This window comes from Panthera onca, chromosome X (genome assembly GCF_046562875.1).
Source record: "Panthera onca isolate mPanOnc1 chromosome X, mPanOnc1 haplotype 2, whole genome shotgun sequence".
Classification (NCBI taxonomy): Eukaryota; Metazoa; Chordata; class Mammalia; order Carnivora; family Felidae; genus Panthera; species Panthera onca.
In genome coordinates, this window is record NC_138357.1 from 32537007 (window position 1) to 32562464 (window position 25458).

The 25458-nt window shown below is 42.7% G+C and overlaps 1 protein-coding gene across 3 annotated transcripts in view; it reads left to right on the forward strand.

The window, feature by feature from the left end:
• The first annotated feature begins 2983 nt into the window (after positions 1-2983).
• KLHL13 (kelch like family member 13) overlaps positions 2984-25458 on the forward strand; it is a 201572-nt gene continuing 179097 nt past the window's right edge. Inside the window, exon 1 of one of the 3 annotated variants that reach the window (XM_081793530.1) lies at positions 2984-3272. The gene's annotated coding sequence lies outside the window, so the exon portion shown is untranslated. Of the gene's footprint in view, positions 3273-3334; positions 3354-25458 lie in introns of those variants that run through there. The other 2 variants (XM_081793533.1, XM_081793531.1) reach the window with 2 other exon arrangements.

A 25458-nucleotide genomic window follows, 5' to 3' on the forward strand; every position in this document is an offset into this window, starting at 1 on the left:
GGTAGTTAACAACGACTCGTACAGGGGATACTCCAGCCAGCATTTAAAATGTTTGCCCTGATATTAGTTGGGTAGAGCTGCACCACAGACTGCATGGCTTAAACAACAATAAGCAAGAGAAATTTCTCTTCTCACAGTTCTCATAGAGGCTACATGTTGAAGATCAAAGTTTGGTCTCTTCGGTGGCCTCTTTCCTTGGCTTGTTAACGTCTCACTGTATCCTCACATGGTCCTTCCTCTGTGTGCGTGTGTATATGTGTCCTGATCTCCTCTTCATGAGGACAACAGTCGCGTTGGATTAAGGCCCACCCTAAACACCCCATTTCCATTTAATTACCTCTTTAAAGAATTCATCTCCAAATGAAACTGCATTCTGAAGTATTGGGGGTTACGATCAAACATATGAATTTGAAGAGGGAGACACAATTCAGCCCGTAACAGCCATTAGCCTTTTCTGTATTCTTTTCACCAGTATTTTCTTTTGATTGTTTTCTTATTTCCCGAATCCCTGTTGTATCTCCCCATTCTTCAGATTTTTTACCATACAGTTGCATTTCAAATGCTTTTCTTAGTTCTTAACATTTTTGGGTACAGGTTAACATGTTAAATCCTTCATAATTACATCTCTAGCTTGTAGTGACTAGTCTGATATTTTACATTGACATTCGCCACACACACACACACACACACACACACACACACACACACATATTTTTTTACATGTTTACAAGGTAATTTCACATGCCTTATTTTATCTGAAATCCAGAAAAATGCAGTCAGCAAGTCTGGTCAATATCTTTATTATCCCCACCCTAAATTCAGGAAAACACAGGGCACCTGGGTGGCTCAGTTGGTTAAGCGTCCAACTTTGGCTCAGGTCATGATCTCGTGATTCACTGGTTCATGGATTTGAGCCCCGTGTCCGGCTCTGTGCTGACAGCTCAGAGCCTGGAGCCTACTTCAGATTCTGTGTCTCCTTCTCTCTCCGCCCCTCACCCCGTTGTGCTCTGTCTCTTTCTGTCTCAAAAATCAATAAGCATTAAATTTTTTTTTTTTTTTTGTAAATTCAGGAAAACAGACTCAGAGAGTTGATGGGGCTAACAGTGTCACATAGCACATTAGTGTCTTATAACCACAAGTTAGAGTGCTCTGTCCAGTGGATTAGCTACTCAAAATATCCTAACCCAAACAGCAAATAAATCCTACAGAGTAAGTGTAATTATAATATCTTATTCCTATCCGATCATTCAAATTCAGATTCTATAATTCATTCTATCCTTGGTATGCATCACGAAGGGTTTTCTCATCCCGTGAATAAGGGCCGAGGAGGCCACACCTGATGATCCATTTTCCTGTCTTTTCTGTTTGAGAACTTACTGGTAAACAACCCCACTTGGACCTTTTTTTATGGCAGGGATGACGCAATGACTTGGATGTGTAGTTTTTAGTTATTTTTAACCTACGTGCCAGGTTTTTAATATATGCCAAAATGAATTGCTTTAAACATATCTCCTCAGTGAGATTGTAACCTTCTCTAACAGGTGCTTTCCACATAATAGGCGTTTTGTGTGTAATATACATATACGATAATGAATAAGCATGGTGGAGAAGCCGATGAATGCATTCCAGTTAACAAATATGAATTGCGTGGAAAATACTGACGGATAAAAGATAGCAGTGCAAATTCCATGTGCATTTGGAGTCTCTTCACCAGTTTGATAAAGCCTGACGATGTGGTCATATCTTTAGTTCTAGAAAGTTTTCCAGCAGCTGATTATTTTCGAAGTTACCTACAATCCGCTGCTAGAATTTCAGTGTATGGAATTTGAAACACCAAGTCAGCAATGTTGAGATCTCAGATACCTGCTCCGTTTACCGGTAGGCAAAGTGAGAAATATTAGGAAATATAAAGAGCTAGTCCCCACAATGCCCCCGTCACTTCCTTAGGAAAAGAAAACAAAACAAAACAGTGAGTAAACTGTCTGTTAACAGCAAGCTCCCATTATTTTTCGGAGGAGGAGCCTGGAATTACAAGGAGACAAGGCAAAGGGAGAGGCGTAAGAAGGTGGCCTCAGGCTGTAACCTTCTGGAAGGCAAGCAATGAATAGACCTGCAAGGGGAAAAACAGGCTTGACTGGGGTTTTTGTTGGGAGCCTGGTGGCGGAGGGCTTGGGCGCTGGCATCACACTGCTCGGGATCCCGGGTCCCGCTCTGTCCCTTGCTCATTGCGTAACCTTCGCAACTCGTTTGACCTTTACGCCTCAGTTTTCTCACTTGCAAAATGGAGATAACGATCATGTGCACCTCGCGGAGCAGCGGTGAGAGTTAAGCGAATTGGTAATAGTTCAGCGCGTGGTTCGTAGTAAACGCTCAGCAAAATGTTAAACTGCCGTATTTGTTGTTATTCTTCCTGTTTCTTCATAGTCTGTACTCCCGTGCGGGGGGGTGGGGAAGCGAGGGAGCGCTCATCGCACCAGAAGGCTTGTTTGGAGGTGCGCACCCCGCCGAGGTGCAGGCGGCACCGCTGCCAGGGCACACCCCGGCTCCCGGGCCCTCGGTGACTGTGACGGGCCGAGACTACGGCTGGCCTCCTGCTCGAGTGGCCAACCCGGGGCGCGCGCGCTGCCGGCCCCGGGTACTTGACAGTTTTCACCTCTCCTGCCTCCCGGGCACTAGAGGCCATGTGTGCTCAAACTCGGGCGTCCCGGTTTCGGAAGCGCGAGGGCCACTTGGCGGTCCCCGCCCCCACCCCCCGCCCCGGCCCGGGCCCACCCTCGCCGCGCGCTGGCGGTGGGGGAGGAGTTCTGCTCGGACCCTACACACGGTCCTAGCCCCAGCTCCCCCCCGCCTCCCGCGCAGGCGCCGCCGGGGCCACCCCCGCCGCCATGTTTCCCCCGCCCGCGCGCTCCCTCCCCCCGCCCCCCTCCCCTCCTTAACCGGGCTCCCGCCCCCTCTCTCTTCCCCCCCCCCCCCCACCCCCCGGTGAGGTCAGGCGGAGGCTCTGCCGCTGCGGCCGCAGCAGCTCAGCTCCCATTCTGGGGAAGCCTGGAACGGGGACTTTCGAAAATAAGTGGAGCGGCGTTCGGGTTAGGGTCCGCGCTCTTCTCCTGCGCGACGGCGAAGTGACCGGGGCGAGCAGGGGGTGCGGAGGTGCGGGGGCTGGTGTCTCGCAGCCGGACGGAGCCCCGGCTGCGCCGCGCGACTCGCTCTCTGGCCCTCCGAGCGCAGCAGCGGGCTGACGGGCGGCGGGACGCGGGGACGCGGCAAACAAGGTGAGGCAGGGTCCTGAAGTCGCAGGGGCTCCATCAGCCACCTCCCCGCCTCCGGGACCCGGCGCGGCGAGGCGGTGCGGGGTAAGGAGTTGCGATCTGCACCAGGGGCGCAGGGACAGGGGACCAGCTGGGCTCTTTGCACGCCCCCCACCCCCCTTCTTTTTCTCTCGCGTGCGGGTGCGCGCTCATCCCTGCACCTTCTCATCCCTACCTCCCGGACTCGCTGGCTCCGCCAGACGCCTGGCTTCTTTCAGGACCCCCCCCCCCCCCCCGAACCCAGTTTTCCTTTGCTTCTTTGTTATCCCTCCAAGATCTTCTCGTTCGGGCTTCCCTGTCGCTGCCCTGACGGTCTGGGGTCCCTCTGCTCGCCTCGGCCCCACTGTCTCTTGCCCTCTAACAGTTTCTGGTTTCTGCCTCGCAACCCATCCCTCCCTCAGAATCTTCTAACTTGGGAGGCTTCGCTGCCGGCTCCCGAGTCAGGAGCACACTCGGCTTCCTCGAAGCTTTTAACTCCGCTCCGAACGTCTTCATCTCTGGATGTCTTGGCTTCTTTGGTTTAATCACAGTTGACTAATGGTTTTCTTGGAAGCTTACGGTCTAGCCTACGGCTAACCGAAATTGATGGGAATGATCCTCTAGTATATATTAGCTAAGGAACTCAAAAGTTTCTTTCTAGGTTTCAATAACTTACTCCAAGAACCACAGCCACTTGAAATGTATGTTATGTATGTCCGTGTGTATGTTTGTGTGCGATCCTAGCACATGGCCCTAAATCTGATTCTTCCTCCACTGCTGAGCAGGCCTGAGAAAGAGGAGAGAGAGAGTGGGTGGGACGTTTGACGCCTGCTTCCATTTCTTCATCTGCAAACTGGGATGTTCATCTTTTATTGTACTCAGGGAGGATTCTGGTGGTTTGGGGTAGTCCTTCAAGTTAGTGTAGGCTGTTTACTAAGCACATTGGATGGGAACTGAGGGAATCTGGGGTTTAAAACGGCCTCTGTTGGGAGGGGCACCTGCTTTTAATTTTTTTTTTTTTTAAAGAAGTCAGAGTTCCTTACTGCACATCTCCTATTTGTATAAGCCATCAAGAAGCAGCGTTTACAAACCAGGTGGTTAAAAAAGAGACTCCTTTTCTGTGGGCTGGAGATTAGTTCACTTAAGTTGATTTCACACAGTACCACGTATTTTCTCTGCGATGTTGCCTTCCCCCCCATGCAGTTGCCCCAGCAGCTCCCATACTGAGGCTTTTACTCACTTGCAGGCTGGAATTAGTGTGCGAAGAAAATTGAATGGAGAAGCTGAGAGTGGAGGCAGATACAGTGAATTAGCACATGCTGACGTTTGCGGCTGTGTTTTGGAAATGGGCTATATCTAGTGCTCACATTTGAGAACAGAAAAGTGAAATAATCAGCCTAGCAGTTATGACATCATTTTACGTTTACAAAGGTTACCTCCTTCGATTGCAAGTTGTTATAAATACCCTTATACTTAGAATCTAGAATTGTTTGCTGGATGTGTGATCAGGTATGGGCCTCGACATAACATAACCTGCATTAACGGGTGGGGATCTCAGAAGAAACAGTTGCTAAAGAAGGTAAGGGCTACATTTCACTGCCCTGGGAGCACTCGTTTTGCCAGTGAGACCATGAATGTAGTTTCTGCTGCAACATCAAATGATGTATTTAGAAAATAGATAAATAAGAGCCTCAGTTTCCCCCCACTTTTAAAATCTGCACATTTAGAAGCACACTTTGAAAAGCGTAGTGTGACTATACAGAGTTTGAACTTGATGTTCTGACAAAAGCAGTTTCTAGAAGAATAGTAAAGGCCATTGATTATCAGTTTAGCTAGATGGATTGCAGATGATTTGTAGTTTCTCTCATTTGGTAAGTTCCTGACTTTTATTTAAGAAAATGGGATGTGGTAGGGAAAGAGGATTTATATTAATTGGGCCAATCGCCTAAATCTGTAATTTTCTTGGCAACCCATTCTGGAAAGACATACTAACTTGCAAACTGTTTCAAGGAAAATAGTTTGTATCATTATGTTATTTTTTTCCTTTTGTGATTATTAATACTAAATCTAAGCTAAGATTGCCACCCACATGAACTACTTATGTTTGCCAGAAAAAAAAAGAAAGTTGGATATGAGTTCGTCTTAAACATTTCGCTGTAAATCTTTTCACTATGTATTTGATAAACCCACCTGGTATACTCACAGCTTCTCAGACTGGATGTTCCTGATGTTACTAAACATAACTGTAGTTTGCTGTGGAATTGCCGCCTTTTTCATTTTCTTTACATTTTACATTACTTCTCATGTAATTTGACTTGCAGTAGTGAAATGAGACTAACCAATTTTCAAATTGTTTGATTTTGATGTTTAATAAACTACTGTAACCTCGTCAAAGTATTTTTTCTTAAATCCGTTGCTTGGAACGAATCTATTTTTGCTGCTGTGAGATAACTCAACAATTTGCCAGGCATCATCAGATTTCAGAAAATTTAGAAAGATTATGGAAAAATGAACAGCCCTAAAGAAAACATCTCAAAATGGGGGGGGGGGGGAGGCTTTTTTTTCCAAGTTACTGGCATTCATATCAATCAGATTTTAAATATATTGTTCATTCATTTAGTAATTTATTTTACAGTATTTGTTGAACACCTTCCATATGCCGAGACCCTCTACTGGGCATGAGGCCCTGTGTTACTATTATTTTTTAAATGTGTATTTATTTATTTTTGAGAGAGAGACAGAGACAGAGGTAGAGCACAAGCAGGGAGAGGGGCAGAGAGACAGGGAGACACAGAATCCGAAGCAAGCTCCAGGCTCTGCGCTGTCAGCACAGAGCCCGACGTGGGGCTCGAACCCATGGACCGTGAGATCATGACCTGAGCTGAATGAAGTCAGATACTTAATCAACTGAGCCACCCAGGTGCCCCGAGGGCCTGTATTATTACAAGGCATGATCCTTGCCCTTGTGCAGTCTCACAGAAGCTATAGTCCACCCAAGGATATAGACAATAAACGAGTAAACAAATGAAGAAGATCCTTACAGATTGTAGGAAGAACAATGAAGGAAATAAGTAACAAAATGTGACACGGAGAATTGGGAAGGGCTTATTTGGCAAGCGTGGTCAGGACAGGTCTCTTAGCAGCAAAGGTGACCTTTGAACAGAGACCTCAGAGAAGAGGGAATAAACCTACCTTGTGAAGAGCAGAGACCAGAGTAAGCCAAGGCCTTGAGGCAGGAAAATAGACTTCAGGGTGTTTGAGGAGCAGAAAGCAAGCCAGGATGGCTGGACCCAATGAGATGGGGTGGGAGGAGTTGTTAAAGGTGTTCCAGAGGCTAAAGGGAGTCAGATCATAATACCAGGCCTGGAAATTCTGAGATAGAATTTGGGTTTGATGCTCAGAAGAAGGGGAAGCCATTGAAGAGTGTTTATTAACTACTTTTCTGTGGGAGGTCATTGGGAAAAAAATTACTCAGTGGGAATAAATAAAAATGTGTTTTGCAGAGGCTGTCTAGCTACTCAGGTGTTGCCATTAAGACCTGAGAATGAAAAGCTTTGTTTGATATGTATGCTGCATAAATACAGCATACATATAAATTCAGTTCTTCCACTCTGTTTAGATAAGGGGATAGGGGACCGGGAGGTGAATGTGTTGAAAAGCAGTTTACTTTCCACTGTCATATTGTCACCTGTGCCCGGAGGTAAGCTCTCACCCGCTTTATTAAAAATCAGATCATTGTTCACCCCAAGAATTTGTTTTCCAAAGAACGAGGTTTTATTTTCTCATAGAAATATGTTTCCTTTGGAAGGTTGGAAGTTTCATTTGAACGGGAAACAATACTTAGGTTTTAGAAATGGCATTTGAGATTTTTAGAGGAGTTTGCCATTTTCCTTTACTTGTTGCCTTCTCCAGAGTTTTCTTTCTTTTTTTTTTTTTTAAGATTTTTAAAAAAAGTTTTTATTTATTTATTTAAGTAATCTCTACACCCAACATGGGGCTCCAATTCACAACCCCGAGATCAAGAGTCGCCTGCTCTTCTGACTGAGCCAGCCAGGTGCCCCTCTCCAGAGTTTTTAAATCACCATTCTTTAAGAGATTAGGGTTATTCTATTCATGCTTAAATTCATTTAGATTTATGGGGTGCCTGGGTGGCTCAGTTGGTTAGGCGTCCAACTCTTCATTTCAGCTCAGGTCAGGATCTCACTGTCGTGAGATCAAGCCCCCACGTCGGGTTCCACGCTGAGCGTGGATTAAGATTCTCTCCTTCTCTCTCTGCTCCGCCCTGCTCTGTACACTCGCATCCTTTCTCTCTCTCTCTCAAAAAAAAAAAAAAATTAGTTTAGATTTGGTATTTATTTTGTGCCCTGAGCTCTTGCTCAAAAGCAATCCAGCTTTGAGGTCTGGTTGGCCCCAAATCAGAATTCAGATGGTCATCGACAGTCCATAGGGGTAGATCTTAATACTATGGGGCAGTAACCTGCAAAATAATCTTCAACAACTCCTGCAGAGTCTACTTCCTATTCCTTAGCTTCGCACTCAAGGATTCTGGACGGTCTGACCCAGGCCTGCTGCCCTACGTGTCCTTATTATTCTCGTACACAAATCCTCTGTGGGTTTCAAGTGATTTTTCTCCAGTTTGGAACTTTTCTGCTTAGCTTTACTCTTGGCATAGAGTAGGTACGCAGTGACCGCTTGTTGGATGGTTGCCATGCCACCGTCTATTGGAGAAACCGTCTCCTTTCTTCCCTGTCATTGCAAATCCCCACACGCATCAAGAAACAGTTCAAATCCCGTGTCCTATTTTACACCAAACCCACTGACCCGATCTCCAACTCTGGACGTGAATGGTAATCACACACTTGCCTTGGGTGACATAACTGTGTTTATTGGATGCCTGGCTGTCTCCCCACGAGTCTCCGACTTCATGAAGGTGAGCTAGACCTGGCCTGCTTTGCTCATCATTGTATCCTGGACACCTGGCATATGGTACGCCCTCTAGAAATAGTCGTGGAATAGCAAATCGATGGTGCTTGGTGATGTGTCTCCGGTTAGTGTTTTGGATACTTAAATCGTTTAATACTGTTTTACTTTTCCCACATCTGTCAAGCACCCTCAAGCAGTTTCTGAGAGGTCCCGGAGTACAGTTGTTGCGAGCACAAGCCCTGGGGCAGGACTGTCTTATGTTCCAGTTTGGGCTGGGAGACTTCACTAGCTGTGGGACACTGGCCGGGTCGGTTACTCTTGTATTTCTCATCTGTAAGATAAGGGTAACAAAACGTGCCTCGCAGGGTGCTTGCAAGGATTAAATGACTTATACCCAAGTCTACAACTTGTTGCTTGCAACAGTTACATTTCAAAAACTCTGAAAACTGACAAAAAGTTTGGTTCGGTGAGTGCCACGCTCACTCAGGTGGTGGCAAAGTCTGACTTGGACTGATACGAGGGTGTTTATAGTCTGTGTTCTACTTAACGTTAATCTTTATTTGGCTTTGCTGCAGAATTAGCCGTGTGTTTACGGGGTAGTGCCTCAGACCCTACTGGGGTATTATGTCGTATGGTATGTGCAGGTTACTGCCGCTCCAAAAGCCTGGCTATTTCTGAATTTGTAAACACATCTGGCACCAAGGGTTTCAGATAAGGGATTGTATACCTTAGAGTAAAGTGCTTAAATCAGCTCGTTGCACATAAGAAGTTGTTGCTGTTGGTGGTGGAGATTAGAGAGGTAAATATACACTTGTCTCCTTCCCAATACCTTTCTCATACCGGTTAGCATGTAAATACATGCTGATTTATTCAGGCAGCAGCTATGAGTAGAGGGCTGGCTGTACAATCCTCATTTTATCATAGGAAAGCAGATATGGGTCATGTGATTGAAATGAGCCAAGAACCAGGTCTTTCAATACTCTCTCATCTAGTACCATTAGGAGTATTTATTTTTTTGTTTTTCTTTTGTTATTTAAACCAAAGCATGCTTCTTTAGGGCGAGTCTCTTTGCGGGGGTGGGGGGGGAAGGATTGAGTTAAGAACTTATTTAACATGATTCGACACTCCTAACGTTGCAGTTGCTAAATATTTATTGAACTCCTCATGTGTATGGAAATCAGTATTAACAGCAGGAGAAAGGTACAAAACAAATGAGGCATGGTTCCTGGCTTTTAGTAGTTCCCGCACCACGCGTGGTTACATGGAAACAGAGTTGTGCCTTACAATTCTTTCTTTTTCTCTGTAAGTTTGAAACCATTAATACTGAAGATGTACAAAGGAAAACACAACAGACCATTGAAAACTCATCTTAGTGTCCAGTATATGGAATTGGTTTTTAATACCTTAACTACTCTCTGCCCCCTGAAATGTTATCCCTATATGACATCCCGGCAACCTTTCCTTTCTAACTAAATTAAGCAAAATGTAATTTTTTTTTTTAATTTTTTTAACGTTTATTTATTTTTGAGGCAGAGAGAGACAGAGCATGAACAGGGGAGGGGCAGAGAGAGGGAGACACAGAATCCGAAACAGGCTCCAGGCTCTGAGCTGTCAGCACAGAGCCCGACGCGGGGCTCGAACTCACGGACCGCGAGATCATGACCTGAGCCGAAGTCGGCCGCCCAACCGACTGAGCCACCCAGGCGCCCCAGCAAAATGTAATTTTTATTGTTCTTTCTTACCAACATTTGTAAATCATAATTGATATTTTGTGCTTGACCTTTTGCCTTTGTGGGCTTGGGAGTAATTCTATGCCTCCAAAGATTTTTCGAGAATGTTCTCGCATTTGAAAACTATTCTTCAAACCATTCTGCCAATTCATCCGACAGATATGTTTTAAGTACCTGTTATATTCTAGGCATTGCACTAGTTGAAGCAAATAGAATGTCTGTGAAGTGGTCTTTTCCTCAAACTAGAGTACAGTGGGTATACTGGGTGAGCAGGGCGGTGACATGATAGTGTGCCCCAGGAGCTACAAAATAAAACAGCTTGTGTGTTCTTGAAGAATTGATTTTACATTACACAAAGATTCAGGAGAACATTCGCTGGTAGCTGATTAAAAACGTTTAATGATATTTGAACAAATTCCTGTGTATTGTGCTTTAGAATGCAGTATTCGTATGAAAATTGGAGGTAAAACCCAACTTCAAAGCAAGCCTCTGCCTGTGCAGGGTCAGCTGTGGTAACCCCGGGGGTGACCCTTTGAAAAGCACTGAGGCCACAGGGTGCTGAGTCAGTTCCTTAAGTCAAGTGCGCAGACATTTTCAGAGCCTTCAATTTTCATGATGACCTTCAGGAACGGTAATAGACATTACTTTTTTCAAGGGAACACTCTGGATGTTTGATAGTGGTCTAAGTCTTCGACTGTGTTGAGTCCTAACAGAGTTCCTGATATTGGTGGGAAATAGCTGAGATTGATAGTGAAGGACCTGCCAAAGGACCGATCTTCCGAAGACAGGCTGTTAGAACACGATGACCATGAACTTAAAGCAACATGATTGATGAGGTCAAAGCTTTGTACCATCCTATGAGCGCTTGCCTGTGTCCCTGATTGAAGTTAACCTCTGCTAACTTTAAAGCTGCTTTCATTTACGACACATGCAGGATACAGATTGCTTTGTTAATTGCTGGCTACTGCAGTGTTTTAAGAGTAGGGCAAAGTCGTCGAGGTTCACGTGCTTTGAGGGTAACGGAAGGTTTCTCGAGTTTTAGATGGTTTTGAAAAGGGGTGAGCAATGCATTGGAGGAATGCCTGTTACCAAGCAAATGATTTGATTTGCTCCAAATGAGAAAGATGAAGAAGAGAAAGGCAAGTGGAGAAAAGCAGTGAGCAGAACGGGAGTCAGTCGAACACCGAATCTTTCCACTGATTTTGATTATTGCCGTCCCACTTTCATTGTTGCTGCGCCGCTCCGGTCACAGCCCAGGGCCTGCTGCCATTGTTGTATTGTTGTGTTACTGCCCTGAGCTCCTAAGGACATGGGTATAGAGGGGTGATTAAGGGATGGTCGTTATATTCTGTGTCAAGTGCTTTTATAGTCTTTTCAGTAAACGGGGATAATAGAGTTGTAGAGTTTGGCTTCTTGGTCCCATTTTATAGAAATGGCCCTTCTTTTCTCAAGAACTTCATGTCAACAGTGTTTTCTGTTCTACTACTTAATATATCTCAGTGGGAAGGCAGTAGAAATTGATGGCTGAGATCTTGGGCCCTGGAATCGTAGGCTTGGGTTCAAATCCTGAGTCTGCCTCTTGTTGTCAGTGTGACTTGGGGCAACTCCCTTCATCCCTCTGAGCCATGTATGCCTCCTCTGTAAACATCTCCTCTGATGTTTTAAGGATTACATGAGCTAGTGCATATAAAGTCCTAAGCATAATTCAAGCTACAGAGTAGATGTTCTTTTTTTTTAATTTAATTTTATCTTTTAAAACTTATTTTTTGTTTTATTTTTTTATTGTGTGTGTGTGAGAGAGAGAGAGCAGGGGAGGGGCAGAGAGAGAGGGAGAGAGAGGGAGAGAGAGAATCCCAAGCAGGCTCCATGTTGTCAGCCCAGAGCCCCATGCAGGGCTAGATCCCACGACCCTGGGATCATGACCTGAGCTGAAACCAAGAGTCGGACGTTTAACGGTTTAACAGACTGAGCCACCCAGGTGCCCTCCTAGTAGATATTCTTATTATTGACTCTTTCAGTAGATTAATGGCTTAACTAGTTAAAACTTGTGGCATTTGCCATTTATATATGAACCAGAAATGTAAGGGAAAACTGTGTCTTTCCTTTATGTTACCTTAATCCCAGCCGGAGTGATATTTTTTGAATATACATCACTTATTAAATAGTGAACTGACTGGTTAGAAGTAACACTAGTTTTCTGGCAGACAAGAAGGCTTAAGGTAAATGCTTGGTTTATTGCTTAATCAAAGATGGCATCACGCTGAATGCAAGGAGACTATCAATTTTTTAATACGATTGACCTGATATATATTTAAATATGATAGTGGTTACCTTAATAGGATTTAAAAGTTTAATCTTCATTTCGAAGGGAAAGGGAGATGCAGGAAAATGTATACAACAAACAGTGTCCTTTAAACATGAAAACTTTTGGTGTGCTCATAATCAAAGAGGTCATATATTTTCTTGATTTGTCTCTATTCCAGATTTGAAGTCGTCACAGAAGAAAATATTGAAATATTTGTAACAGTTAAGCCACTGGGAGGAGGGTTAATTCTGTTTGAATGATGTCTCCTATAGGTTTTGAGTTGTTATGGTTTTCTTAAGCTTTTATTGTAGTTACTCTAGCGACAAATCAAATGATACCTTAGAGATGATACAAGTTCAGTGGCAGTTTTGATAAATGAATGGATAAGTCTAAGTAGATTATTGAGAGCAGCTTCCGGTGTCGGAGGGCTGGCGTAACCTTTTGGGTTGAAGCACGTGAGGTAGTGTCCCCGCATCCCCCGCTTCCAATGTTCTTCGTTTCCCATGTCAGACATATGACAAGACCGTTGATCCTTGGGTGGCCAACTTGGTTGTGGAATGCCATAGGTGTACAGAAGGGAATGAATCGGGAAAGGCATTGTCCAAATCACTGTATATTGACTATATATTTCACGATGATTATTACGATAATGTATATTCACGTGCACTTGAGAAGCCTAGCTCACCGTACTGACGGGATCTGTTATGTATTGGCAGTGTTACCTGCATTTACAGATAGACATCGCCATCACCGTCATATTTGAACATGAAACGACAACATTCAAATGTACTTTTAGAAAAATTAGACTTCTTCTGTCCTCAGGTAATAAGCTCAGATGTTAAGAATAATGTCATTTACTTAGAGAGCAACCTTCTTTGGAAGCATGGTTAATTATTATTTACTTCAGTAGTGTGCACAATGAGGTTGAACAACTTGCCGAAGGTAGGTCCCATCGTCTGAGATGGAGCTAAGTAGGAGCAGAACGTAGGGCCCTTGGTTTTTTACCAAGTGCTTTTTCCAATAATAATATAAAGAGGGGCTCCAGGGTGGCTCAATTGGTTAAGCATCGGACTTAGGCTCAGGTCATGATCTCATGGTTCGGGAGTTCCAGGCCCTCTCCCTCCCCATCTCCCTCCCTCTCTCTCCTTCTCTGCCCCTTGTGGGATTCTCTCTCCCTCTCTGCTCCTCGCTCACTTGCACCCTCTCTCAATAAGTAACTAACTAACTAACTTGTTAGCCCAAAGGATTCTTGCACATTTCTCATCTTTCACTTGACAGAGGGAAACCAAGATTTCAGCAGTGGAGATTCTAACCATTATTCGGTACCTGTATAGCTTCTTGCACAATTTGGCAAAGTGAGTTTGGGATTTACTAAAGAATTTACACATTTTTAGCATCATACAGATGTCTTATTTAAACGTTCACGAGCAAAAAGTAATTGTTAAGTAATTATATGTGAAGCATTCTCCTAGGAGGAAGAAAATATATCCACTGCCCTGAAATACCCTACAGTCCAGCAGGGGCAAGAGAGAACACAAAGCAACTCGGTATGAGTCGATCGATACTGGTACTAATGGTGAAGCAGTAATTACTAAGTTATCATAGCACCCACCACGGGCACGGCACCATTGTAAGTGTTTATATGCATGGACACATTGACACCACACAACAGTGCTATGGAGGCAGGGACTGTCGTTATCCCCATTTTACAGATGAGAAAACTGAGGCACAGAGAAGTTAGATAACTTCCCCCAAAGTTGCACACCTGAGAAGTAGAAGAGCTAGCATGAAAAACTATGCAACCTAGTTTTAGAGTCTGCGTTTTTTTAACCACAATACTTCCTTTTTATTCTACCTCTGACTGATGGGGGGCGTTATATAAGAGCCTCGCCGCTAAACCAGGCGCACTAGAAAACATGCTGGAGAAATAAAGAGGAAGGATCAGAGGAGGGTGTTAAAGTTGGCGAGATATTTTGAATAAGGTACTTTTGAAGTGGATCTTTTTGAAGAGCAAAGAAAGCATTCTGAATGTTTTAATGCCCAAAGCTGTGTGCATGTGTGTTGCACGTGTGTGCACAGGTGTGTGTGTGTGCGCGTGTGTGTGTGTGCGTGTGTGTGCGTGTTCATTGGGAACTGGAAAAAAAATTGCAAGGGTAAATCAAATTGAGACTCCTTCATAGCCACAGCCAATCACAGCTGTTTTTTGTGTACAACATTAGGCTCCACAAATATGTTCTCGAGAGTACGTAACAACTTTACGGAGCTGTAATTCAACTGCCCTACAATTCCCCCATCTAAAGGGTACAATTCAGTGGTTTTTAGTATCTTCACAGGGTTGGGCAACCATTACCACAATCCATTTTAGAGCACTTTCATCACCCCCAAAAGAGAAATAGGTGTTTTGAAACAAACGTAGCCAGGAAGGGAATGGAAGCCGTGTGCCTGTTGCTAACTGTTTTTCTAGCAAAATGTTCAGAGATCCCTGCTCAGTGTCCCTCAGATCTTATGCTGTTTTTTGTTTTTTGGGGGTTTTTTGGGGTTTTTTTTTGCAGCGTAGCTCCAAATTATTGCAGGGCGCCGCCTTTTAATTTCATTTTGATCACTGACTAGTCTTTACAGGATTCTGTATTTATCTGATTTTTGAATGCTGAATCCATGATTTGCCCATTATGTACTTATCACTAACATATGGATATTAGTACTCCATAACACAGCCAGACTTGTATTTAAAAACAAAAGTGCTAGGGGCGCCTGGGTGGCTCAGTCGGTTGAGCCTCCGATTCTTGATTTTGGCTCAGGTCATGATCTCATGGTGTGTGTGACAGCACGGACCCTGCTTGGGATTCTCTCTCTCCCTCTCTGTCTGCTCCTCCCCCGTTCATGTTTTCTCTCTCTCTCTCTCTCAAAATAAATTAAAAAAACGAACAAACAAAAACAAAACTGCTAAACTCACTTGTGTGAGTGGCTCCCTCCTTACCTACACTTGCTTCTGTAGTGTGCCAGAGCCAGAGATACTGAGAAATTTTATGTGTACACCCTGGCATTTTTTAATATTTCCAAAGATTGTGCCTGACATGAGTTAGTAGTGGATAGATGGTGGAGATAAAAGTAGCACTTCTTTTTTGGCCGGGATATAGGACCGGGGTGCCGTGTTTTGGAAAATGTCCGATAAAATGTAGTCCACGATATCGTGTACAGGGATTGTGAAGAAAATTGGAATTAAAAAAAATATATGAAGAGTTTCACTAAACTCACGCCTCACTAAAATGTAGCCCATTGTTCTAGTCAAGGATGTTTCTGTCCAGTGGGAGTTACCAAACCAGATATCCGTGTGTGGTGCAGAAGAAAGCAGGCTGTTCCCAGTTCTTCATGACAGCGATAAGTTATAGTCAGTGTCAGCTTTCAAGCTAAAGAGTGGCTATTTTCTATTATTAAAATAATTTTGGGATGCCCGAGTGACTCAATTGACTAAGCAGCCAACTTCTCACGGTTTGTGGGATTGAGCCCTGCGTCGGGCTCTGTGCTGACAGCCTGGAGCCTGCTTGAGACTCTTTCTTTCCCCTCTCTCTCTGCCTCTCCCCTGCTCACATTCTACGCCCCCCCCCCCCCAATAAATAAATATACTTAAAAAAAATCTTTGGACATAATTTGACATCTTGAAGAACATAGGTGTCTTTTTAATTTTTTTAATTAAGTTTATTTATATTTGAGGGAGAGAGAGAGAACGTGAGCTGGGGAGGGGCAGAGAGAGGGAGACCCAGAATCCGAAGCAGGCTCCAGGCTCTGAGCTGTCAGCACAGAGCCCAACTCGGGGCTCGAACTCACGAGCCGTGAGATCATGACGTGAGCCACAGTCAGATGCTTAACTGACTAAGCTACCCAGGCACCCCAGTAGGTGTCTTTTTAAATGAGTTACTCTTGGATTGGTCGCTTGTTACTTCTGATTTCACCTACTTTTTCTTTCAAAATGATTTTGAAATGTTATTTTATGCTTCCTCAGTACTTTTTTATGCTTATTATGTATTTGGATTGAGTTTCTTTTTAGGGGCCAAAGTAGTTTCATTTGAAGTTAAAGTGACTTGATTCACTCAAAATGATTTGCTGTAAATGTTAAGTGTGTGTGTGTGAATATATGTGTGTGTATGAAATACAGTGTATACATATATACATGTATATATATAACTGAAATGCAGTTGACATACAATATAATATTAGTTTCAGGTGTGCAGCATAGTGATTTACCAATTGTGTACATTAAGAAATGCTCACCACCTGTCACCGTACAAGGTTATTACAATACCATTGATTGTATTCCCTTAGCTGTACTTTACATCCCTGTGGCTTATTGATAAATGGAAGTTTGTACCTTTTAATTGCCTTTACCTCTTTTGCCCATCCCCCCAAACCCCTCTCCTTTGGCAACTACCAGATCGTTCTATTTGTGAGTCTGTTTCTGTTTTGTTTGTTTTGTTTTTTAGATTCCACATATAAATACAATCGTATGGTATTTGCCCTTCTTAGTCGGACTTATTTCACTTAACATAATACCCTCTAGGTCCATCCATGTTGTCACAAATGGCAAGATAGCTGACTTTATAGCTGAGTAATATTTCAACACACACTCACACACACACTCCACATCATCCTTACCCGTTCGTCTATCAAGGGGTATTCAGGGTGCTTCTGTATCTTGGCTATTGTAAACAATACTACCATAAACATAGAGGTACATACATCTTTTGGAATTAGTGTTTTGGTTTTTTTCGTACCCTGGCGTGGAATTACTGGATTGTGTGGTATTTCTATTTTTAATTGTTTGAGGAAGCTCCCTGCTGTTTCCCACCATGGCTGTACCAGTTTGCATTCCCACCAACAGTGGGAAAAACAGAAAAACAGCGCTAAAGCTGATGTCCCAGAGTTTGCTACCTGTGTTTTCTTTTAGGAGATTTATGGTTTCAGGTCTTACGTTTCGGTCTTTAGTCCATTTTGAGTTTATTGTTGTATATGACATAAGAAAGGGGTCTAGTTTCATTCTTTTGCATGTAGCTGTTCAGTTTTCACAACACTATTATTTATTGAAGAGACTATGTTTTCCCAGTTGTATATGCTTGCCTCCTTTGTCTTAATTGACCTTATAAGCATGGGTTATTCCTGGGCTCTTTATTCTGCTGCATCATTCCTGTGTCTTTTTTTGTGCTTTCTTTGGAAAAATGTCTATTCTTGTGTTCTGCCTAATTTTAATTGGATTATTATTATTATTCCCTTTTTGGGGTATGAGTTTTTTTTTTAAGTTTATTTATTTTGAGAGAGAGAGAGAGAGAGAGAGAGAGAGAATTCCAAGCAGGCTCTGTGCTGTCAGTATGGAGCCTGACGTTGGGCTTGATCTCGCGAACGATGAGATCATGACCTGAGCTAAAATCACGTGTCGGGCACTCACCCTACCAAGCCACCCAGATGCCCCTGGGTGTGAATTTTATAAGTTCTTTATATATTTAGTAAAGGATACTAACCCTTTATCAGATATGTCATTTGCAAATATCTTTTCCCATTCTGTAGGGGGCCTTTTAGATTTGTTGATTATTTCCTTTGTTTTGCAGAAGCTTTTTATTTTCATACCCCAGCTTTGTTCTTTTTTTGTAAGATTGCTTTGGCTATTCTAGGTCTTTCGTGGTTCCTTTCAAATTTTAGGATTATTTGTTTGAGTTTTTTGAAAATTACCTGTGGTATTTTGATAGGGATTGCATTGAATCTGTAGATTGCTTTGGGCAATGTGGATATTTTAACAGTATTAATTCTTTCAATCCATGACCATGGTGTATCTTTCCATTTATTTGTGTTGTCTTCATTTTTTTTTCACCAGTGTCTTATAGTTTTCAGAGTATAGGCCTGTCACCTCCTTGGTTAAATTTGTTCCTAGATATTGTTTTTGATGCAATTGTAAATGGGATTGTTTTCTTAATTTCTCTTTCTGCTGGTTTGTTATTAGTTTATAGAAATGCAACAGATTTCTGCATATCAGTTTTGTCTCCTGCAATTTTACTGAATTCATTTATAAGGTCTAATAGATTTTGGTGGAGTCTTTTTGGTTTTCTTTTTATATAGTGTATCATGTCATTTGCAAGTAGGACAGTTTTCCTTCCTTCTTACCACTTTGGTTACTTTTTATTTATTTATTTTTTCTTGTTTGATTGCTGTAACTAGGACTTCCAGTACTACTTTGAATAAAAGTGGCAAGAGCGGAATTCCCTATTTGTTCCTGATCTTAGAGGAAAACCTTTGAGCTTTGCACCATTCAGTATGATCTTATCTCCTACTTTGTCATATATGACCTTTTTTTTATGTTGAGATATGTTCACTCTAAACCCACATTGTTGGGGTACCTGGGTGGCTCAGTCAGTTAGGTGTCCAACTTTACCTTGGGTGGTGGTCTTGCCATTTTTGAGTTTGAGCCCTGCATTGGACTCGGTTAGAGTTTGCTTCCGATCCTCTGTCTCCCTCTCTCTCTGCCCCTTTCCCAAGCGCACATTCTCTCTCAACAATAAAATAAAACATTAGAGTTTTTTTTTTAAATAAATAAACCCACATTGTTGAGTTTTTGTCTTGAATGAATGTTGGATTTTTCAGATGTTTTTTTTCTGCATTTATTGAGATGATCATATGACTTGTATCTTTTATTTTGTTAATGTGGTGTATCACATTGATTGATTTGTACATATTGAACCATCCTTGCATCCCTGAAATAAATCCTACTTGTGGTGAATGATCCTTTTAATGTATTGCTTAAGGTCATTGGTTAAAATTTGTTGAGGATTTTTAAATCTATGTTTATCAGGGACATTGTTCTGTAATTTTATTTTTTTGTAGCTTCTTTGTCTGGTTTTGATATCAGGGTAGTGTTGGCCTCATAGAATGAATTTGGAAACATTCCTTCCTTTTCTGTTTTCTGGAATTGTTTGAAAAGGATGCGTATTTCTTAGTTTTTAACTCTTTGGTAGAATTCACCTATGAAGCCATCTGGTCCTAGATTTTTATTTGTTGGGAGGTTTTTTTTTTTTATTATTGATTCAATTTGTTTATAAGTAATTGATCTATTCAGATTTTCTATTTCTTCCCAATTCAGTCTTGGAGGATCTATGTTTCTAGGACTTTATCCATTTCTTCCAGTTTCTCCCCAGTTTGTTGGTGTGCAAATTTTCGTTGTAGTCTCGTAATCCTTTGTATTTCTGTGGTATTGGTTGTTACTTCTCTTTCATTTCTGATTTTACTTATTTGAGTCCTTCCCCCCTTTCTTATTTGATGAGTCTGGCTATGGTTTTATCAATCAGTTTTGCTTATCTTTTCAACATTCAAGCTCTTAGTTTTACTGTCTTTTTTTCTGTTGTATTTTTAATCTGTATTTCACTTCTTTCTGTTCTGCTCTTTATTATTTACTTCCTTCTACTCACTTTGGGCCTTTTGTTTCTTCCTCTTTCTAGCTCCTTTAGGTATAAAGTTAGATAGTTGATCTGAGATTTTTCTTGTTTCTTGAGATAGGCCTGTATCATTGTAAACTTTCTTCTTAGAGCTTTTTTTGCTCTATCTCAAAGCTTTTGAACCATTGTATTTCCATTTTCATTTGTCTCCAGGTATTTTCTGATTAACTCTTTGATTTTCTGGTTGACCATTAGTTGTTTAGCCTCCACGTGGTTGTGGGTTTTTTCCAGGTTTTTTTTTCTCGTAATTTATATCTTACTTTCATACCACTCTTGTCAGAAAAGATGTTGTATATGATTTCAGTCTTTTAAAATTTATTGAGATTTGTTTTGTGGGCTAACATGTTATCTATCTATCTTGGAGAATGTTCCATGTCCATTTGAAAAGAATTTGTATTCCGTTTTTGGATGGGATGTTCTGTATATATCTGTTAAGTCCATCTGGTTTCATGTGTCATTCATTGCCACTGTTCCCTTATTGTCTGTGTGGATTGTCATCCATTGATGTAAGTAGAGTGTTAAGTCCGCTACTGTTGTAGTATTACTGTTAATTTTACCCTTTATGTCTGTTAATATTTGCTTTGCATGTTTTCATGCTCTTATGTTGGGTGCATATATATTTACAATTGTTATATCTTCTTGTTGGATTGAACCTTTTATCATTATGTAATTCCCTCCTTTGTCTCTTGTTACAGTCCTTGTTTGAAAGTGTATTTTGTCTAACAGAAATATTGGTGCCTCAGCTTGTTTTTCGTTCCATTTGTGTGGAGTATCTTTCTTCATCTGTTTGCTCTCAGTCTGTATGTGTTTTTAGTCTGAATTGTGCGTCTTCCAGGCAGCATATAGATGGGTCTTGGTTTTGTATCCATCCAGTCGCCCTATGTCTTTTGATTATAGCATTTATTCCATTTACATTTAAAGTAATTATTGGGGGCGCCTGGCTGGCTCAGTTGGTGGAGCGTGTGACTCTTGATCTCAAGTTACTAAGTTCAAGCCCCATATTGGGTGTAAAGGTTACTTAAAGATAAAGTCTTTAAAATAATTAAAAAGAAATAAAGTAACTATCGATAGGTATATACTTATTGCCATTTTGTTACTTGTTTTATGGTTGTTTTTGTAGTTCTTCATTGCTTTCTTCTCTTGCTGTCTTCCCTTGTGATTTGATGATTTTCTGTAGGGTTACATTTGGGTTTTTGTATGTCTATTATAGGTTTTTGTTTTGTGGTTACCATGAGGTTTCTATATAACAGTTGTAAGTATATATGCACGTATCCACGTATAAGAGAGTCAGTATTAAGTTGATGGTCACTTAACTGCGAACACATTCTAAAAGCACTATATTTTGCCTCCTCCCGTCCACATTTTATGTATATGACACCTTATTTTACATCTTTTCATTTTGTATCTCTCTCTCTCTTTCTTAATGCTTATTTATTTTTGAGAGAGAGAGAGAGAGAGAGAGGGAGAGACAGCCACGAGCAGGAGAGGGGCAGAGAGAGAGGGAGTCACAGAATCCGAAGCAGGTTCCAAGCTCTGAGCTGTCAGCACAGAGCCTGATGCGGGGTTTGAACTCATGAACTGTGAGGTCATGACCCCAGCCAAAGTCGGAAGCTTACCTGACAGAGCCACCCAGACACCCCTCATTTTGTATATCTCTGAACTAATTTTTGTAGATATAGTTTTACCACCTTTGACTACTCCCTGCTTCCTCCTGTTGTTTGTGGGTTGTGGCTGCTACGGGCTTGCTGATGGGCGGGGCTGGTCCTGCTTTCCAGGACAGGAGTTCCTTAGGAGGTGTGCTTGTCCTGGCCGGGGCTGACTGAAGGGTGTGGTGGAGTGGGTGTCCCTTTGAGGGGGCTGCCCATCTTAACTGAGACTGCTTGACAGATGTGGTGGGATAGAAGGTGCTCTGTGTTTGTGTCTGCCAGGATGGGTGGGTTGAGTGGGTGGGGCCTGGGGCGCATAGTGAGACCAGGAGAGTGGTGGTATTAAGGCCGATAGAGAGTGCCTTTCAATTAAACCAACTTCTTGGGTCCTATAGGGGAAATTCCACTGAAAGCCTTCTTTTCTTTTCAAAACCATTTTTAAAAGATATTTATTTATTTTTGAGAGAGAGAGACAGAGACAGAGCACCAGTGGGGGTGGGGCAGAGAGCGAGACACACACAGAACCCAAAGCAGGCTCCAGGCTCTGAGCTGTCAGCACAGATCCCGATGCAGGGCTCGAACTCGTGAACCATGAGATCGTGACCTGAGCCGCAGTTGGATACTTAACCGACTGAGCCACCCAGGGGCTCCTTATGGTGACCCTTTGAGAGAGGAGTATCAGTTTGCTATAGCCCTCCTACTTCCTGAGAGTTAAACCCCACTGGTTTTCAAAGCCAGACATTTTGGGGGAGTTGTCTTCCCGGAGCAGGTCCTCGGGGTGGGGTGCCCAATCTAGGGCTTGTCCCCTTTTTCCTCAGGCCGGGCCTCCAGTCCTGCGGTATTCCTTCCACTACTGGGTCGCGTGCCGGGTGTTTGTTTCCCGAACCTGTCTCTTCCCCGCCTACTCTTTTCAGTGTCTTTTTCCCTATATTCCTGGCGGTGGAAGAGCTGTTCTTGTAGTTTTCAGGTCGTGTTCTGCGTATGTTGCATTTTACATAGCGGCAGCCTCAGTGCGTCTGTGGGAGGAGGTGAGCTCAGAATCCTCCTACTCTGCCATCTTCCCTAAGTGTATTTTTTACTTGCTTACTTGGATTCTCTATTCATCGTGTGTGGTGATGATGTCATGATCTCGCAGCTAGTGAGTAGGATAGAATTAGACGAGGACAGGACACCTGGGTGGCTCAGTCGGATGAGCGTTCGACTCTTGGTTTCAGCTCAGGCCATGATCTCACAGTCGTGAGATCGAGCCCCGCACTTGCTTGGAATTCTCTCTCTCCCTGCCCCTCTGCCACACGTGCGCACACTCACACGCTCTCTCTCTCTCTCTCTCTCTCTCTCTCTCTCTGAAGATAAATAAATAAACATTAACAAAAAAGAATTGGATAAGATGGCAGTGCTGTCACTGGAAAGAGAAAACTAAGTACCATGTACCTTTATATGAATTAGGCGGAAGCACATCTTTATCATGGAGATTAATAGTTCACATCACCTGGAGTTAGCATATGAGAATATGAGATGCTGTGGAGTTAAAAAAAAAAAAGAAAAGAAAAAAAGAAAAAACATAAAAAAGAATCCTTGCTTGATTTAGGAGTTTTGGTGTCTATATTATGATGTTGCCTTTTTCCATCGCTAATTTTATTAAGCCATTATGGTAGTGGGCTACATGGAAAGGAGTCAGAAATCTGCTGATTTAAGGCAAGCCAAACTGGTCTGGTTTAAGAGAGCCATTGTGAACGAGAAAGTATCCCCCATTTAGAAAAGAGGATTTAGAGTAATGTGACTATTCACTGTTCTATGACTTTTGAGATAGCATTCAATGATTTTAAAAAATGAACCCATTACGATATACTCATAAACTTCACAGTCGTTTGATTTTCTGCTTAATTTAGTGCCAGACATGGTGTAGACTCCTTAATAGCTTAGAATGGCTCTAAGTGACTCTGCATGTGGGTTAGGTCTGTCTACCTGCTGTAAAGATGAATCTGCTTTCTCTGCATATGAGGGAGACTCCTTGGCTTTAATTAGCCTTCCTCTATAGGGCAGCACTCTCTGCTGAGAGGAAATGAGTGATTTCACATAAATTCATTCAAGACAAATCAGTGGGCACCTTCTGACCCGTGCGCTGGGGAATGCCGTGGCGAACAAGGCAGAATCCTACTTCTGGTCCTCGAGGCAGTCACTGTATCCTGTTCATTTTCTTTGTTCTTCTAAAATGCTGTGGAACGGCCTTATAAGGCCGAGTGAGTCTCTCTTGGCACTCTGTATTTGGAGTCATAACTCGAAGGAGGAAAGGGAAAATTGGCCTCTAGCTCCATCAAGCTGAAGTGCTGCCCTTAAGTTTTAAACCCTTGTTTGATTCCTGTGTGCCCAAAGTACTTTCTCGGTTGTTCCCTGTATCCCTTCCCAGTAACTCAGTGGAGATGATCCGATCACAGTTGTGACCATCATCATTTAATTTTCAACTGGAGAAGCACGCTTAGTGGATACGCAGGCTGGCAAGGGACTTGTATAGGAATAGGTAATTTCCGTGACATGATGTGATGTGACAGGCACCTCGTGGCCCTGCCTGTTTTAAAAATGTTACTTCCATGGGTACTGAAGTCGTAGAATTTGTCTGACATTCCCACTATTTGGTTAGACCTGTGGCTTCTTAAGATTTTTGTTGGCAGGTTTGGGTTTGGGGTTTTAGTTAACAGAACCCCTTTAAAAAAATCCATCCAAATGAAGGTTACGTACTGTTGCTGTAGCAGATTAAAATGGGTTTACAGAAAGCCTTGGTGCTGTCTTCTCTATACTTTCCTCATTAAAGTCTTCTCTATACTTTCCTCATTAACATGGAATAGTTTCCTTGTTATGTAATTATTGAAAGATACTAAGTGCCTGGCCATGAGAGTAATTTTCTTTTTCTTTTTCTTTTTCTTTTTTTTTTTTAACGTTTATTGATTTTTGAGACAGAGAGAGACAGAGCATGAACAGGGGAGGGTCAGAGAGAGGGAGACACAGAATCCGAAACAGGCTCCAGGCTCCGAGCTGTCAGCACAGGGCCCGACGCGGGGCTCGAACTCACAGATCGCGAGATCATGACCTGAGCCGAAGTCGGACGCTTAACCGACTGAGCCACCCAGGCGCCCCATGAGAGTAATTTTCAATATGGTGGAGATGGAGAGGGGTGGATATCAAGCATAGAAGGCAGCGTGGGATACCGGGAGTCAGCAGTGAGGGCTTGGCCTTAGTGGGGTATCTCCAAAAGGCCTCTTGGGCCCCTGTGGATAGCTTGCCGTGTTAGGAATGGCACGTGGAGGACAGCCCGAGATTCCTGAAGACCTATTTATACTTATTCACTTTTACTTACCTAGTTTGAGAACCTTAGAGATCGGTTTCCTTAGTTTGGGGGGCATGGGTATTGGTAAATTCAGGTGCAGATCTCGTTCCTTCCTTTCCTGTGTTATCTTTGTTAATGAAAATTTTTCTGTCCATTTAAAAAAACTGATTCTGAATAATGGAATAATAATTTTAGGACCGTAAACGAACCTGAGCCCATTGCTATCCTATCCTGACCACATCATGCAAGTCATTTGCGTTCATAATCCATGTTTGCCTTCTATTCATGTTTATTGCGTAGCCTTGGGTTAACGTGATGACATTCTGATAACCTATACATGCTCACTGACACTTGGAAGATGGGAATTCTGGAACTTGTTTGGTTGTTTATTATGTATTTGTTTTTAGGGCTCCTTTTTTACCGTCTGGTTTTATTGGTGAGTATGAGCAGCTCTCGAGTCCTTCAGATCCAGTTTTAAATTCCACCGTATATTCGTGGAGGGAGAGGTTACTCTGCTGTGACAGGGGCCCCCAAATAGAGTGCCTTGAACAAGTGTTCTTTCTCACATCTTAGCAGTTCAAGGGTGGATGGCAGCTTCTTGATTATTAGGTGCCCAGGCTCCTTCTGTCTTGTTCTGTGGTCCTCAGAAAGCATCTTCGTCTTGGGATTTTAGCTTTCTCTGACTCACTATCCCATTCTTGTTGTAACCGAAGAGATGGCAGAAGGGCAGGAGATGGGATACTCCTTCCATTTAAGGGTATAACTGAACAGTT